Raw genomic sequence first — 18,575 nt, forward strand, 5'->3', positions numbered from 1 at the left:
TCTTAGGCTAACGAATGATAGAGAACACTTTGCAAAGACAAAATTTCAGAATGATACTCAAGTTACCAAAGGTGTTAATGCATCCTTTATTTTCTAGCTCTTTCTATGTGAGTTGACCAGTTGAATAATAAGATTCTCATAACCTCAGAAACTGAATCTTTTAATATTGCACACAAAACATATATTCAAGGCAGCAAGCCAAGTAGTATCTTCTTGCTGCACTTGGCACGCAGATCTGCAATTATACTGTTTTTGAGTAACGGATGACATTCTAAGCATAGAGCTGCCAAGACATACCATTTGGACCTTGTTCTAATTAATTCCCTGCAAATGATAAATTTTCTATTCTTTGCCCTTCTGCCCACATTTTCTCCTCCTTTGTGAAGCTTCATCTGAAAGTGAAGATGAAACAAGTCATAGCGGTGTTTATTCTGCTTGTGTTGCAGCGTTTAGAAATTTGTAGTCGGGAAATTGATACAAGAAGTTTTAAATTTTTGTCCCCAAAGTAGAGCATTTGGGTAAATTTTCCTGTCATGAAATCCTTTCTACTTATATTTTATTCACAGCTTGAGGCCTCTGAATGACCACGTGAAATACCGTTAACTGACGCGGCAGCAACAGGGCATGTAGCATAATCTCAGAAGTGTTTTTCTTTGAGGGTGAGCTCACAGCACAGCATGTGATAGAAGGGGGGTGCTGGCAACAGTGTGGAAAGCCCTGGGACTTGAAGTATCTCACCTGGGTTACTCGGCCTCATTTATCTCTACTGTATTGCCCATTTTAGGTTAGAGAAGTGGAAAAAGAAAAAGTAGATTGAATATATTGTTTTAGTATATGAGTGTTTTAAGGAATTACTCAGAAAGCATTATTTAAAAGCCAGGTTGTAATGGTCTAGTGACATTTCCTAGCAGGTTGTGTGATGGTTACTGGTCATGCCCAAGAGCATGAGTATGGGTTCTTTGTGACCTCCACAGGGTCATGAGATCAGTGAGTCATTGCCTTTTACGTGCCTTAGAGAACTGGGTAACCGCCCCCCCACCCCCGGCTCCCCCAAAAAAGAGATTTGGGCATCATTGAGAAAATTGTCATTATCCATGAAGCTGTCATAATAGCTTATTTTAATAATTGCTTGTTAACATGATGACTTTGAACATTAGAGGTTTGGGCATCTTTGAACAGATTAAGGGATTTAGTGAAAACCAGAGAAACAATTTGATCTTTAAAAGAAATTAACCCTCAAACCCTTTAAGTTCCTTAATACTTAGCCCTAAAGCAATCTGTGCACATTGTAGAAAATTGAGAAGATGCATGAAAACTTAAAAAAAAAAAATCATCCAACCTTGGGTATTCCCTGGCGGTCCAGTGGTTAGGACGCAGCACTTTCACTGCCATGGCCCTGGGTTCAATCCCTGGTCGGGGAACTAAGATCCTGCAAGCTGCATGGTGCAGCCAAAAAAAAAAATCATCCAACCAGACAACAATGTTAATATTCTATGGTATTTCCATACAGTTGTTCTATATATTTTCTCAATTAAAAGTCTTTGGGTTGTAAGCAACAGAATGATAGATTCTGGCTAATGTGAGTCAAGCAGGGGGCTTATTGAAAGGTCACTGGGGCAGCTCCCCATGGCCAGAGAGCAGGGACGTGAATTCTTGTGAGCCAGACCACCGCCCCATTTGTCTTTTAGAATATCTTTTTATAAAACCAGGACATATTGTACATGTTGGATGTACCTCATTCTGTCTGCCTTGGGAAACATAGTGTTACTGATGGATGGAGGGATTCTCAAACAGGAGAAGTCTAAGGGCATAGGAGACGCACGCAGAGAAATTACCTCTAGCTTGTCAGCAGCCATGGGATTAACAGGTAAGGGTTTAGCAGTTCACTGTGATGAGCTCGGGGAGCAAGGCCAGCCCCCAGCACTTCCTGGGCCAAGCTGACACTTGGCCAGAAGACTTCAGATCTGGGCCAGGGAGGGATAGAAAGATGACAGCAGAAAAAGAAAACCCTGGACAAGCTCATTGGCAGTGAGGGGAGGAGAACAGAAGCACTAAAGCAGTTTACAGGGTAACACATATGTTTCCCCATTTAGGTACTATTTTGTAACCCATTTCTATTGCAGGCTTAAGCTTCATAATGGGACTAGAGTATTTTTCTTTTTCTTGTAAGGAATAGAATTTGCCCTTTCACTCACTTTTTTGCTTAACTAATGACCCCACGAATCTTTAGGGCCCTATTATCATTCCTTCACGTAGTCTTGCTTTCCCATTTAAGTCTTTGTTGCAAACCACAGTTTGGTGTGCAGTAACTTCAGATTTTATTTACTGTTATTTGGAGAACTGCTAGGGTTTGTAGGGAAAAAAGAAGTTTATCAGAAATAGTTTTCAAATGTCCATGCTGTGAGGGTAGATTTCATAAATTGGCCTAATTAACTAATGTGCCTAATTAATAAGGCATGTAAAGATCATATCCTTAAAATTACATTTCTACTGAGAATGCAGTGCTTTGAAACTTTATATTTAGAGCGGAGTTTTTGATAGTATTGTCTGATTTTCTCAGGAAATGTTCATAATAGTTTCCCCATCTACAGAAGATCAAGTGAGGACCCCATGAAGGCCTTCCATGGTGTGTATTGTCATTTAGGAACTCAGATATTCAAGGGTCCCTGTCTGCAGGTGTGCATGACCTCCTAGGCCCAATGCCTGCAGGTTTTGTGGTTCTAAGTGAGCAGTGTTGCCTTGGGTTTAACTCTCTGGCCCGATGGTTAGGCTTTTCTTGCATGGTATAGAGGGTTGAGGGCATTGGTAAAGCATCCCATTCAGCCCATCTTACATTTCTGTTAGTACAGAGTTCTTTGTTGAAATAAAGGAGTGGTTTAGCTTTAAGAGGGGGCAGTGTTCATAAATAACGTCTTCTTCCTCTCCTGAGTTCTGAAGCAACTGAGAAAGAGGCATGCTACCCACCACTGATCACAGCAGCAGCCTGATGCTGATAGACGCCAGACTTAGGTGCTGGCCACCTGTTAACTGTGTCCTGAATTGGACAGACTCACCACCCAATCACTGGCACACAGACCGGGGAACCGCAGGCTCCCAGGGCGAGCACCGCCCAGAGCGCGTGCAGAACTGACCAAAGACGGGAAAGGGTTGAGCCAAGAAGGCCCATCTCCTGCCCCCAAGTTCACCCATCTGATAGGTAAAAATCCCCCCACCCCGACCCCCAGGAAGGAGCGAGTAGGGGGTTGGGGGGAGAGGCCAGCTAAAGTCTCTGCTTAGGGGGAACCATGGTAAGGAAGTTGTGTTTACGTGTTATCACAAGTACTGCGGGAAGACTATATATGTGAAGAAGTTTGACTTCTTAGGAGGAAACTGAAAAGCTCTGGGACCCACCCACTACTCAATTCCATTAGGAAGTTGTGAATTCCTAAGGAATGTTTTCAGAGTTTCTTTTCAAACTTCAAAAATTGTGGTCGGGGAATGACATGGGATTCTAATCGTTTGTTACTATTAACTCATTTGGTATCTTCTGCCAGTGCTCAAACCTCAGATGTTACTACGATTTTCCTCTCAAAGTGCCCTGCTTATCTCAGGAGGGTTCTGTCAATTCCGAAGGACTCTTCTCTTATATTCCCTTTTCGAGTCAGAAATTGCAAAGTTGGAAGAGAGTTATCCCACATCTTCACCTGGTGTGCGTAAATATGTCTACATGCAACTGTGTGAGGCTTTCTTCCCCACTGAGGGAAAAGTTGACGTTTGCAACCCAGTTGTTAATTGACTAAGCTCATCTGTTAAAAAAGCACCAGGCCCAGTTTATAGCCAGTGTTCAAAGGACAGATACTTTCTATATTATTAAAAATATAATATATGATATTACAATATGATATAATGCAAAACCTAACATAGATAATATGGGAAAGTATAGTAAGAAAAGTATCCATTTTACTAATGAATACAGGAACAATTATAAATAAAATAAAATTTATTTTAATTTAATGAATAAATTAAAGTCAGGTAGGGTATTTTTTAAAACGTCAGCCCAACTAAGGTTTATTCCATGAATGCAAGGATGGTTCAACATTAGGGAGTCTTTAAAAATAATAAATAAAGAAAAAATACCCTCAGGTTTTAAAATGTCTCTAGTTGTTTGGAGCCATGATTTTTAATATCTGATTAAAATAGGAGTAGATAGAAATTACATAAATATGATGAAGAATGATTATCAAAATCCAGCAACATTCAATTAAATGATAAAATAGTATAGCTATTCCCATTAAAATACGTGATTGCCCTCTCTTACCACTATTATTTAATAATATTTTAAAGGTGTTAACTTATACAGTGAGAAGTTGAAAAGATTGGGCAAAAAGGTGAAATTATTTGTTGTTTTCAGAGATTATCATCGTATACTTGAAAACCCAAGATAATCCTTTAAGTACTTTTGAAATCAAGTAGATTTGGATGACTTAAATATAGAAACCAATAGCTTTTTTTCCATCCTTTGAATAACAACTTAGAGATGGGAAAAAGTTCAAAGTGGTAAGAGTAAAAAAATACTCAAATAAGTTTAAGTAGGAGGGAACATGCCTGATAGGAAGAAAAATGTAAAACTTTACAGAAGGACTTAAAACAAGATCAAAATAGTGAAAGAACAGGCCATACTCCTGGATGGGAAGATGGCATCATGAAATGCTGGTCCCCTCTGAAGCCATTTACACCTGTTAGACCCTTTCAGTCAGAGCACTGCTGCTCTTTGGGGAATGGGAAAGCAGGCAAAATGATTTTAAGTTCACGTGGGAGAAGAAATGTTTAAGAATCATAAGATATTTTCGAAATATGTAAAATGGGCCTTGCTGTTTCAGTTGTTAGAATTTTGGAGCCACTATAATTAAAACAGCAGCTACTGGCACAGAAATAGAATCAAGAGCCTGAGTACATCTGGGAAATTATATATCATAAACGTGCATTTAAATTGGTGGGAGAAGAATGGTTTATTTATTAATAAATGGTGCTGGTTGACTTAGCTATTCATTTGGAAGAAAAAATTAATTTTTTCATCTGATACTGGATACAAGGAAATCTTTGAGATGGATTAAACGTCTAGCTCTAAACATAAAAATAAACAAGACGTTAGGAAAACATTTGGTAAACTATTTATGTAGCTTTTGGGTTATACAGGAAACTCTGAGACCATAAGGAAAAAGATGAGTAATATATACCTAGTCATTCACTTATTCCACTTGCTTTTCCTGCTGAAGATATACCAGCTTCAACCTAGTTTGACTGTCCACACACCCCAGGGTGATTTTCAGCTAGGACACATTGATATGGCCTAATCAATGTAAATATAAATTTTTCATAAACTCTGCTTTTGATGTCAGTAAAACAATTCACTGAGGATACTGTAGATGCTTGGGAAAATTGAAGTTGGTATATTAGTCCTGTAATTACTGAAACTTCATTAATAACTGTGAAATTGCAGCCTAACCTTGGAGCCAATCAAGTAGATGGTGGATTTTTGACTTAAGAACTAATGTTTTTGTCTTCCCACCTCCTCACAGGTATCCTGGGTACCTCGCTGCATTTCCTGTCCTTCCTGGTACGGTAGACCAGAGCTTTTTGTAGTCAGAGCATCCTCTGCCTCTGGTGACCTTAATTTACACAATAGACTGAACAGTTTCCTAGGATGGTCTTTGTCCAGCCTGATTTTAAATTCCGTCTCTTCTTGCAACCTACTTTGCCAATGTTCTGCATCAACAATCTAGTTCCAGACGGTGGTTCTGATGAAAGGAAAGAGGGAGAATTCGTATCTGTCCATTTATTTGCACTAAAACGTCTTATTGGATATTTACAGTGGTGCTGCTTTATGGAGAGCTTATTCCGAGGGTGGGGATGGGTGGGTAAAGATAGAGGAGGGGGAGGGGCTGGAGTAGGCTGAACAGAGGAATGTGTCTGGTAATATTCATTTACCCCCAGTAATTCTCGGAATCGTGAAAACACTCTTAGAAAAGTATGCATGTATGTACACATATACACACACACATTCATTTTGTGCCATATTTGAAAATGTAAGCCCTAATCACTTGGCACCGTTCCTTAAAACCAACGAGCAGTTGTATTTTCAGTTCCCCGGATTCTGTGTAGACGTCTCAAGGAATGTTACTTCAGGGAGGGATGGGGAAGGAAGGAGCATGCGGAACACGTACTTCTTGGTTTGAGAGAGAGACACACGAGGGACTCTCAATGTGGTTTTAATATCTCTGGTTTCCAGTGTTCTCAAAGGCGTTGGCTCATTTCTACATAGGAGGAACACGTCACCTCCGTGTTGGTCTCTGTAACAGAGCTCAGGGGCCCCACTTTAGGGCGCAGGCCCCCGGTGCCCCCGACCCCGTCTGCCGTTCCCTCCCTCCCCCATTCCTTTCAGGGTAGCGCTGCTCCCTGTCTGACATCTCCGAAGCAGCATCCCCCTGCAGAGGCCAAAGGACCACGAAAAGTCCCTGCCGTGGCCCCTGACTTCGGTTACTCGGAGATGTTTCTTTACTTAGCTTTTGCCCCGTAAGTCGTGTTTGGCAGGGTGTCCCCAGTTCTCACTCCACCTCGTCACTGACACTCTTCTTTCTGTGAGCTGAGCGTATTTGCTGTCAGCTACCTGAGAAATGAATTTTCTTCAAGTTAGTTATTTTTCTTTTACCTTTCTTCCCCCGCCGCTTTTCTGGGGTTTGGGCTCTTTTTCTTTCTTTCTTTCTTTCTTTCTTTTTTTTTTTTAAATATTTAGTTATTTATTTGGTTGCACCGGGTCTTCGTTGCGGGAGACGGGCTCCTTAGTTGTGGTTCGCCAGCTCCTTCGTTGCAGCACGTGGGCTCCTTAGCTGCGGCGGGCAGGCTCCTTAGTTGTGACATGCAAACTCTCAGTTGCGGCACGCATGTGGGATCTAGTTCCCTGACCAGGGATTGAACCCAGGCCCCCTGCATTGGGAGCGCAGAGTCTTATCCACGGTGCCACCAGGGAAGTCCCTCCTTTTCTATTTTTAACAAAGGAAGTCATTGGAAGAGAAGGCCATCTTCACAGAAGACGCAGCCTACTCATTTATTTTCCTCACCTTCCTTACTGCAATCCCAACCCCCCAGGTCCAAGGGTGAGACCCCACCCTCCCAGGACCAAGGCTGAGATCCCCCAGGTCCAAGGGTGAGACCCAGGGTGCAGAGTGATGGCACACAACGTATTTCAAGGCACAGACTGAGGAGAGCGGGGGCTGCGGTTACCACGTCTTGAAGGCATCGTGTCCAGTTTGTCTGTGTTTCTGGATGATGATGGAGACGGGCCCGCTGCCGGGGGAGGCTGTGGCATCTCTTTGCCTCCCGAGCTTCTGGGGTAGCCGGCACCCCTCTGTGTGGGGTGGAGGAGGAACCCTGTTGGGCAAAGTCAGGGCGTGGAATTGGTAACAGCCTGAGCCCAGCTCTTCTGTAGCTAGCACTGGGCGGGTACAGGAAAGGTTAAGCCTGGGGTCTGAAGGGTTTTTCTGGCCACTCAGTAGTTAAGCTCTTTGGCCTTTAAGAACACCCCAGTGTGGTAAATAATAAGAATGTAGAGGTCCTGCCCTCTGTGTAGAAATGGGGGTGCTGCAGGGGGACGGCAGATACCTCGGGACTCAGAGTCCCACTGAACCTGACTTTCTCCCACCTCTGAGGGGAGTGGCTGGGTTGGGACTCTCATGATTGATTCTGTATGCTCTTTCCTCTTCTCCTCTGTCCTCCCTCAGGTCCTTTGCACTTGGGGACAGAAGCACTCAGGCCGGCCGGTCTGAGGACTGCCGGTGGTGGTGTCTCCACCTGTGGATGAGGGCCGTCCTGCTCCGGACCCAGTTCCGCTGGCGGCTCTCGGGGCTCTGACCAGCTCTTCGGGTTCCCCTGTTCTCTTTGTCTGGAGGGCTCTGCTTTCTGGCCAGATGAGCAAGGCAGCGCCAAAGAGTATTTTAAAGTTGTATCTAGTATCGTTAGTAGTTTTCAGCGGTAGGGTTTGTTCAGGGTGGCTGGTCTGAAGTACGCTGGGAAGTGAAATGCATCATTTCTTTGGAATAACTTGGAGCAGCAGCAACAAGGCAACCACAGGAAGTTGTTCTCGGAAGTGAACTATGGCACTGTTTGCACGTGTTTTATCCTCACAGGTGTGGATATTAGCTGTTGGAACTTCAGAGAAGGAAGTATTCTTTTTTCTGATGTACCTAAATACCTGTTTCTTAACGGCATTAGAATTTATTTTCCCATAGCTTCCACATTTGGCTTTGGAGAGCTTAAAATTTTTCTGTCAAAATGGTGCTTCAAGCTGCCGTTTGCAGTGATCTCTCACAGCTTGGGTTTTCCACTCACACGATCACAGAGGCTGACAAGTCCCAAGATGTGCAGGGTAAGTTTAGCTAGCTGGAAACCCAGGAGAGGTGATGGTGTAGCCCCAGCCTGAGGGCCGGCAGGCTTGATACCCAGGAGGAGCTGACATTTCCATTTGAGGCTGACGTCAGGACGAACGCCGTCGTCCCCATCCGAAGGCATTCAGGCATGGGGAGTTTCCTCTTTGGGGGGAGGCAGCCTTTTTGTCCTGTTGAGGCCCTCAACTGATTGGGCGAGGCCCACCCACGTTAGGGTGGGCAAACCTGCTTTACTCAGCCTACCATTTATTTATTTATTTATTTATTTCATGTACAATATTTTATTTCTTCTTTAAGGTAAGGTATGCCCATGAAATTTTATAACATGCAAAATAGGCATTGTAAACTATTACAAATTAATATGAGTGAAAGCCGAGGCAGAGTAGAAAGTTGAGCAACAGACCAAGGAATAGATAAAAATTTAGGACTTAAAAGTGTCATATCAAATTAGTGGGAAAGGATATTTTGTTCAATAAATGATAGTAGGGCACCAGCTACACATTTATGAAAAACTAGATTGTTTTGCATCTCATATTATACCCCAAGATAGTTTCTAGATCAGTATTTCTAAACATTGTTTTTATTAACACCTGTAAAGAGTCTTTATAGTTATATATGTTTTTCCTAATTCACTCTTCCTCCCTGAAAATTTAATGACACAGATATAGTCTATTTATGTACTGTAGCCCTTTGGAGAATATGAATGATTTTAATACCTAACATTTTCTGTCCTTTTCCCCTCAACAAACAATTTTGCCCCTTTGGGGGTGGTATCAGCCTACCATTTAAATGTTAATCTTATTTTAAAACATCCTCACAGGCACATCTAGAATAATGTGTTACCAAATATCTGGGCGCTCCATTGCCCAGAAAGTTGACACATAAAATTAACCATCACATTGTCCAAGTCCAAACAACCCCTCTGTTCTTTCCGCTATAATGTGCCACTTTTTTTCAAAACAGCCTGGCTTTCGATCTCCTGGACAGTTGAACTACATACAAAAAATATAGGGCTTCCCTGGTGGTGCAGTGGTTGAGAATCCGCCTGCCAATGCAGGGGACACGGGTTCGAGCCCTGGTCTGGGAAGATCCCACATGCCGCGGAGCAACTGGGCCTGTGAGCCACAACTACTGAGCCTGCGCGTCTGGAGCCTGTGCTCCACAACAAGAGAGGCCACGATAGTGAGAGGCCCGCGCACCGCGATGAAGAGTGGCCCCCGCTTGCCGCAACTAGAGAAAGCCCTCGCACAGAAATGAAGACCCAACACCGCCATAAATATATAAATAAATAAATAAATTTAAAAAAAATATAGAGCGTCTAAGGCAGTGGTACTCAAACTTTGGTCCATGCGCCGACAGCACCTGGGTCACCGGGAGCTGGTTAGAAAGAAATACAGATTCGTGGGCTCCATTCCAGACCCATAGAATCAGAATCCATGTAGGTGGGGCCCGGAAATCTCTTTTCAGAAGTTCTCCAGGAGGTGTTTCTGCGGGCTCTACTTTGGGAAACTCTGAGGCAAGGAACATATTTTGCGTTTTCATAAAAAATATGTATATATATATACAAATTTAAAATTAGCAACCGTTATCTTTACTGAAAAGTTTTGTAATCTATTATTACTCAAAGCATTTTTAAAGGCATGGGGGGAGTACTGATACTCACACAATGGACAGTTTTCTCCTACAATAAAAACTCATTAATTTGGGTTTCACTGATTTGCAAATTTTAATTCTGACAAGGCATCCACTAATGTTTATGTTTGGATTGTGTAGTAGAAAGATTTGCTAAATGCTAAGCAAATTAACTGAGTAAATGACGTTGCTTTGAAAATAATGGCCTAAGCAATAAAAAGTAGATTTTTGGTCAGTGCCTCTATTTATCAGAGTTTTGTCGTTAGATCTATTGGATATAGTTAGAAATGGTAAAAGCACATGTACTATTGTCCTTTGATAAATTGAGTCATTCCTATTCTTGAATTTTCACCCAGTGGCTGATTCTTCTAATTCTGCCTTTCCCCTCAGAGAACAATGCAAGTATGCTTAAGTGTCACATCTACAAAGACAGGCCAGAGTATGTTTAAAATCAAATGTTTAACTCCTTCTTCCTTGTTTTGGGATCTATAGATGGAAAAGAGGCTGCTCAACTTACAAATTGGTAGAACAGGTACTATGAGATAGATTCATTATTAGCATTCTGACTTTTTCCTATCTGTACCAATTTGCTGATTTAAAAAAAAAAAAACCACTTGCTGAAATCTGAAATATTTTTAAGTGCTCGAAGAACAAACATAGCACTTCAGTGTCATGGAATACTACTCTAAACATCTAGAAAAAAATCTTCACATTTAATTAATAATGCTTTGCCTAGTGAAACCTGAAGAAGTGAAATTGTATTAGTTATTACTGGAATAATGTGAAAAATTTCAGAGTATTTTTTTGCATAAAGTTAAACCTGAAATACGTTGCTTTTAAGTTAGAAGTGTTGACAGGGAACGAAGAAAGAAATGAGTATAGACAATTAGCCAAAGATGTAGCTCAAGGATTTTGTAGTATGTCTTTGAAAGTATATCTATAACAAAACAGCCTCATTTGGAGACGGGAAATTGGGAAGTTCCACTAAGCCCATCTGTCCTTATCTGACCAAAATGCTCTGAAACATTTCCACCTTCTCTACTTTCCTTTAATATTTTTTAAAAAACATTGGATTTATAATAATGCCTTTCCTAAGCCAAGGATTAGTAACATCTTTCAACTCTAATGATATCAAACAAAAGAAGTTGTATTATTTTATTGAGAGGATAAGTAAACACACATAACTATCAGTAGATTTCTTCCCCCTCCCGTCATTGAGTAATAAAAAAAATAGATCATACATTTTTGGGTCTGTCATAACTTTGATGGCAATAACATTGCTCTCGGTAGATTTTTGTCTTGGTTTCAGAGTGGGAGGGGGGAGATGGGTTTGGGGGCTGGTATTTAGGGAGAAGTTATGTTTATTTGTCCTGGTCCTGGAATGAGCCACTGTACATAAATATAAAAAACTTTCTTGTTGATACTAATTGATCGGTTTCTGACCTGATCATTGATTTCCTTGTGACCTTAGTATTTTATAATAGCGATCATACAATTCTGAATACAGTCTAATCATACTGGATAGTTCTGAGGCAATGTTATGAAGCACGTGCTGAGTACATTGGTTTACAGAAACCCCCTAAATGAACTTATCACTATTGTGTATGTTTTTAGTAATTGGGTTTGTTTGTTTGTTTTTAATGGTTGGGCTCTGTGGAACCATGTCTGTTTCTGGTCTCTGAGTCTGCTGGCACCTTGATCTTGGACTTCTCAGTGTCCAGAACAGTGAGAAATCTCTGTTGTCTGGGTTGAAGCCACCCAGTCTATCGTATTTTGTTATGGCAGCCTGAGCGGACTAATACAATACGTGAACAGAATCATACTTTTAAAATTAGCTTACTGCCTAATAACAACAACAACAACAGTAATAGCGGTGCACATTTACAGAGCCAGGTACTGTCCTGATCTCTCAGGGAGGTACCATTATTATTCCCATTTTACAGACATAAAGGCTCTGGTACCCACAGGTTAAGTAACTTGCTCAAGACCACACAGCTGGCAGTGGATGGAATCATTTAGCTCGGGTCCCTAACGGTGGTCTTCACCTGTGGGCTCGCTCAGCCCTATAGCGTAGCTGTTCAGGACTTCACACCCCCCCGTGTCGGCATCAATTCAATGAAGACTTTCCTGTGCAGAGGCCCCTCAAGCCACATTCATAGGCATAAACCTCACTGCACTACCCAGCCTGTCGGCCCTGTGGAGTCCAGTGTAATATTCTAATAGAAATGAACAGTCCTAAAACAGCCACCAGTGATTTGAGAGGCACTATCTGAGGAGAAATTCTGCTAAAGTAATTTGTATGTAACTTTTTAAAAAATTAATTAATTATTTTTATTTTTGGCTGCCTTGGGTCTTTGTTGCTGCACGCGGGCTTTCTCTAGTTGCGGCGAGCGTGGGCTACTCTTCGTTGCGGTGCGCGGGCTTCTCACTGTGGTGGCTTCTCGTTGCGGAGCACAGGCTCTAGGCATGCAGGCTTCAGTAGTTGTGGCACGTGGGCTCAGTAGTTGTGGCTCGCGGGCTCTAGAGCGCAGGCTCAGTAGTTCTGGTGCATGGGCTTAGTTGCTCCGTGGCATGTGGGATCTTCCTGGACCAGGGCTCGAACCCGTGTCCCCTGCATTGGCAGGTGGATTCTTAACCACTGCGCCACCAGGGAAGCCCTGTATGTAACCTTTTGATTATGCCTGATATTTCTAATATAAAGGGACTCCGGGGAATGTAGTAAAGGGAGCTAAACCAGTGCTGGAGAGAGAGGGGAGGCTCCTCTCTCCGTAGCCTGTGGATGTTGGACCTGTGCCCGCAGTAGGAAGACAGAACACAGACGGCAGCTTTGAACCAGGTGGGGTGTTTTTCCAGCCCTCCCCTCCCCACTTTAAAAAATAATTTAGAGATTTTCCAATGGTGGCCAAAAAGCCCCACATCATATGGAATTTACCATCATAACCGTTTTTCAATGTAGAGGTCAGTAGTGTTAAGTATATTCCTGTTGTTGTGTAGCCAAGTTCCAGAACTTTTTCATCTTGCAAGCTGAAAATGAGCAGTAACCCCCATTCCCTCTCCCTCAAGTCCCTGCCAACCATCAAGGCCCAGTTCTTTAAACTGCTTTTTTTACTGTAATTCACAAAGCGTACAATTCACTCATTTATGCACCACAATCAATTTCTGAATATTTTCATCACCTCCAAAAGGATTCTCACACCTGTTAGCAGTCCCTCTTCCCCCCGAGACCCTGACAACCACTAACCCACTTTCTGTCTCTCTAGATTTGCCTATTCTGGTACGATTCATATAAATGGAATCATGTGGTATGTGGCCTTTCATGACTGGCTTCACAAAAGCCTTAACAAAAAAAATCATTAACTCATTGTGTAACTGAAGAAAGAAAAGTTGGCTTAACCATAACTCTCAATCCGATGGCATTTTTTTCCTTCAAAAAAATCTTAATTTGTAGCCAGGAACAACAGACTTTGCTAGGATGTCAAGATCTCCATCTAAGTGTCACTTGCCTGAAGACTTATGAAAAAGAAATAGGCTTCCAAACAGATTTAATTAAAACCATACACAGTCATAAATCTAGTCACATTGTACCTGGTCCAAGACTTACTAAACTGGAACAGAAAATACATAAACGTTGCCAACATCTCCTCCACGCATTCTAAAATAATACTTGGATTTGCAGAGCAGGTAACAGAGAGAGCATGCTTTGCCTTTGTTATTTTCGGGGGAAAACCCACTTCCTGTCTGGGAAAGACGGATTGGACCTTCCCTCTTCATCCTCATAGAGAATTGTACCTCCTTATGGATTAGTATATTCTCAGACTGTTTCAGCGTATTTCTGAAGCCTTTCTGCAGCTATGGGAAAATAATTAACACGAGAATTCAGTACACTAGCACACTTCAGCTATTTACCATGTATCAAGAAGGGACCCCAAAGGGAATACATACCTGTTTCTTGCACATGTCTCTTCTTCAGCTCCCTGCTCTGGGCAGGCCCTGGCTGTGTTTCTCTCTTCTCTACATCATAAAAACCAGAGCCCTGGGTGCCCCAGGTGTAGCAAAGGCCGTCTGGGCAAGAGTTGCTGTTGCCCCGTTTATTGTTTGTGATCCATGATCTCGGGATCCAAGTTTCTTCACTTTGTTGCAGCAGTGCATTGACAAAGGTGTTGTTTCTCTTTTATCCAGCAGTTTTTAGTTATTTGAGATGATTTCTGAACCGTGGAAGCGTTTTAGGTGTTTTAGGGAGAGGCAACGTCGTCAGAGCTAAAGGGCTGGGCCTCCAGCGAGGAGGGGGCTGAGGTCAGGGTCATTAGGCAGAGCTGTTTGGGAATCCTTGCAGAGTCCATGCTGGGGAGGAGGAGCCGTGGAACTGGGGACAGAGGATGTGGCCTGCGACTGGGGGGCCTGGGGGTGCAGGGGAGGACGCTCGGGTACGGCCTTGGATTAGGGGATCTGGGTGATGCGGGGGAGAGAAGGACGCTCGGGCTTCTGTCTGGGCCGCTGGGCGGTTGATGGTGTAGATCGTCCTGTCTGGGGGGTAGGGGGGTGACGGAGGAGGAGAGCAAGGTCGTTTTGAGTTAAGGTGAAATGTCACGAGGGAAGGAGGGCAGCGGACTCTGCAGCTCCAAGCCCGACACTGCCTCCCGAGTCCCGGGCATGTGGCAGGGGTGCTGGTCTGTGCTGGGCCCCAGCTTCTCCAGGAAGAGAGTGAGCAAGGCCGTTCCTGCCTCCTAGGAGGACGGAAGGAGGGTGAGCCCCAGAGTCGCTGTGGACGGGGCTCCTTCTCAGGGAGCAGGAGACTCTTCCCCCTCAGACAGAGATGGTGAAGTGACAGGGAGACGCTGGGAGGGAGGAAGTCAGCCAAGGCGGGGAGGGGAGCAGGAGGGAGGCCTGAGCGGGGTGGAGGCCTGGACCATCTCTCCATCCTGGGGTGGGCCGGCCATTGGCTCAGGGCTCCGAGGCACTTGGGCCATCCTGGTGCCTTCTGAGCGTGAGTTTAATAACGGGGCAGGTGCATGTTTTGTGGGGCCTTCCTTTAAAAAATGAGCACAAAATTATGGATAAAAACTTAGGGCTGAGGCTTTGGGAGGGTCAGCGAGTGACCACCAGAAGCTCAAGCTGCTTCCTTGTGAATCTGGCTCCCGGCCGTCACCTGGGTGGTGTTCTGAGCAGAGCAGGAGAAAACGGGGGTACATTTAGTCTGCCGAAGCGTGAACGTGTTACCTTTCAGCTATTGTGAGAGAAGAAGGAAGATGCAGGGAATTTCTGGGGCGAACAAGAAAAGCAGATTGATGCGTTCTTGGTATTTGGATGACTGACAGGTGAACAAAATTATAAGTGATGGCACTGAATCTTTTGTTAGTGGATTCTCTGAGTCTTTGGTGGAAAATGAAAACATTCGAGCTGAGGTGAAAAGGAGAAGAGGTCATTTGATAGGAAGGATTGGGGTGGGGTGGGGATTGGAGTGGTGGTCACATGGAGGTGAGCTGTGGTCACGAGGCTCTCGTGTGAGGTGATCTTATCTCACTAGAATGATCATTTTAATTACTGAAATACAGAATCACCCTCCTGACAGATATTCCCCCAGAGAGTGAGAGTTGCTTTTGTAAAGCTTTCCAGTCCGTACCTCGTTGTTCAGAGTGAAGATTTTCGGATGGGAAGGGTAGGGCAGAACGAAAAGAATTTGGTATAATTGGGAAACTCAGTGTTCCTTTAAGTCAGGCATTGAGTTTTCTCCTTTGACTTATCGTGAGTTACAGGATATAAATCTCACATCCTAGATACCAAGGCAGGACTCTAGAAGATAGATCAGTAGAAAGAAATGGGAAGACAAGATCCCTGCCCCAGTGAAGACTCTAATCCAACACACACCCACACGCCACAGTTGAAAAGTTGGAGTGTAAAAATGTGGACAAATATAAATGACTAGAGAATGGTATAAGCTAAATTCATGAGTGCTGACGGAATGCAGAATCTGGTGATGTGAAGAGTTGAGGATTAGGGTGGGTTTCTGTTACAGATAAGCCCGAAGTGAAGTTTTAAGAAAGGCTGTAGACAAGTGGGCAAAGTTCCTGGGCTCTCAGCGTGAGTGCTGGCAGGAAGGAGCCCGGCGTGCTTCCAGGGAGAGGCGTACCGTGTGCAGGAGGGGGCCGGAAGGACCCTTTGGAGATTGCCTAGCAAGGAAGTGTTGAGCAGTTGCGATGGATGAGGCCCTTACACACCAGCTTGTTGTGTTGGACGGACTTGACAGACTGCACGTAAACGGGAGGGAACCCGGGGGGCGGGGAGCGGGGAGGTGGTGTATTCCATACAGCTGGATGGAAGATGCAAGCCTCTGTTCTGCTCTTTGCCATACAGTTTGTTTAGTTTCCTGTTGTAGGTGAGAGATGTAGCAACGTCCTGCATTGACAGGCTCTGTTTAAAGTCATTTTGTGTTACAGCATGACCTGTTTTTTGCCTGGACCACCCTGAAAGTTCTGTTTCAGATCTGTTCAAGAAACATATTTCTTTAATACATAAATATTTCCAGTGTTCTCTCCTCCCCCAAGGCAACAGAGAAAACTAGTGTCGACTACCTGTACTGAAACTGGTTTTCCAGATGTTTTGGTCTGGAATAGTACTAAACATTGGCTAGCTGAATAGGAAACTTAATTCAGAGGGGGGTCGCTTTTCATGTTAAAGAGGGCTTTTAAAAATCTGGATTTCTCTTAGTGAACATAATTTCAGTGTGTATGTGTGTATATAATACTATATATAATATATATACACACACAAAAATAGATGTTGCTTCAATTTAAGGTCAATACCTACAGCATAATTAATCTCAAACTGTTCAGTTTTATTGACAAAGTAGACTATTTCTACTCAGATAGTGGAAACAAACACCTAGGGAAATACGTATGTGCCTATGTAATAGTATTTCCTTTGTTTCTTTCAAAGATGGAAGGATATTGAAAAGCACGGTGACAAAAAACACTATGCAAGAATATTTCGTAATGCATGAAAGCTTGTAAAAGGCTAATTTTATCTTTAATCGTATAAATATATTTTAGAAGAGATTCAGATTTTAATATTTGTATGTTGTCTATGAATTTCATTAAGAAGTCAGGGCTTCCCTGGTAGCGCAGTGGTTGAGAATCTGCCTGCCAGTGCAGGGGACACGGGTTCGAGCCCTGGTCTGGGAAGATTCCCACATGCCGCAGAGCAACTAAGCCCGTGCGCCACAACTACTGAGCCTGTGCTCTAGAGCCTGTGAACCACAACTACTGAGCCCATGTGCTGCAGCTACTAAGGCCCGCACGCCTGGAGCCCATGCTCCGCAACAAGAGAAGCCACTGCAGTGAGAAGCCCGCGCACTGCAATGAAGAGTAGCCCCCGCTCGCCGCAACTAGAGAAAGCCTGCGTGCAGCAACGAGGACCCAACGCAGCCAAAAATAAATTAATTAATTAATTAAAAAAAAAAGAAGTCAGAGCTTCTATATCTGTCTTTAAAGTGGATTTTCTGTGGGAAGAATTTAGGTTTTAGACCATTAGCTCTGAGAAAGTGAAATAGAAACCTTTACTGCTCAGTTTTTGTGTTTTTTTTACAAATAAGCATGTATATGCATGCGTGGTGAGGTAGTGTTCTTTTTTTTTATAAATTTATTTATTTTTATTTATTTTTGCTGTGTTGGGTCTTCGTTTCTGTGCGAGGGCTCCCCCTGATTGCGGCGAGCGGGGGCCACTCTTCATCGCGGTGCGCGGGCCTCTCACTATCGCGGCCTCTCTTGTTGCGGAGCACAGGCTCCAGACGCGCAGGCTCAGCAATTGTGGCTCACGGGCCCAGTTGCTCCGCGGCATGTGGGATCCTCCCAGACCAGGGCTCGAACCCGTGTCCCCTGCGTTAGCAGGCAGATTCTCAACCACTGCGCCACCAGGGAAGCCCTACTGCTCAGTTTTGACTTTTATGTTTTTGTCCCAAGCCTCCTGTTTTTTCCTCCAATGGGGAAAAAACACTCATTATTTTTACAGGTAAAGATTTTCCTGTTTTCATGAGGAACTGTGATGGTTCTCTCTGGACTTGTAGATAGTGAGCAGTAGTTTTCAGTGATGTTTAGTGCGATATTATAAAATCAAATGCGTGATAAGGTGTGTCAACTCCAAAAAAATTAATATTGATATATGTTAATTCCCAGTCTAGGATTTGAGTTTAGGCTTTGAAATGTTGATATGTTATTGGTTTTTAGTATTTTCTTTGACCACTTCAAATAAATGAGGACTCAGTGCATTATGGAATGTGTTTAATGCTCAATCCATTATTCAGTTCTGTACAATGAAAAGTCAGTCACAAAGAGATACGTTTGTTGTTACTGTGTTCCATTAAGGAAGATGAATCTGTGTAACTTGCATTGCCCTTTTAGGTAATTATTTCCCTTTTTTTTTTTTTTCTAGCTTGATAAAGGATCTCACTGTTAATCACCAGTTACTATCTTTGTAACAAAAACTGGACCTAAAATTGACTTCACTGTTGGCTTTTTTGAGAGGAGTAAA

The 18,575-nt window shown here is 43.3% G+C and overlaps 1 protein-coding gene across 3 annotated transcripts in view; it reads left to right on the forward strand.

The window, feature by feature from the left end:
• Positions 1-18,575, forward strand: part of FARP1 (FERM, ARH/RhoGEF and pleckstrin domain protein 1) — a 291,438-nt gene that overhangs the window by 72,444 nt on the left and 200,419 nt on the right. The window lies entirely within an intron of this gene.

The sequence above is a fragment of the Balaenoptera ricei genome, chromosome 18 (assembly GCF_028023285.1).
Source record: "Balaenoptera ricei isolate mBalRic1 chromosome 18, mBalRic1.hap2, whole genome shotgun sequence".
In the NCBI taxonomy this organism is placed as follows: Eukaryota; Metazoa; Chordata; class Mammalia; order Artiodactyla; family Balaenopteridae; genus Balaenoptera; species Balaenoptera ricei.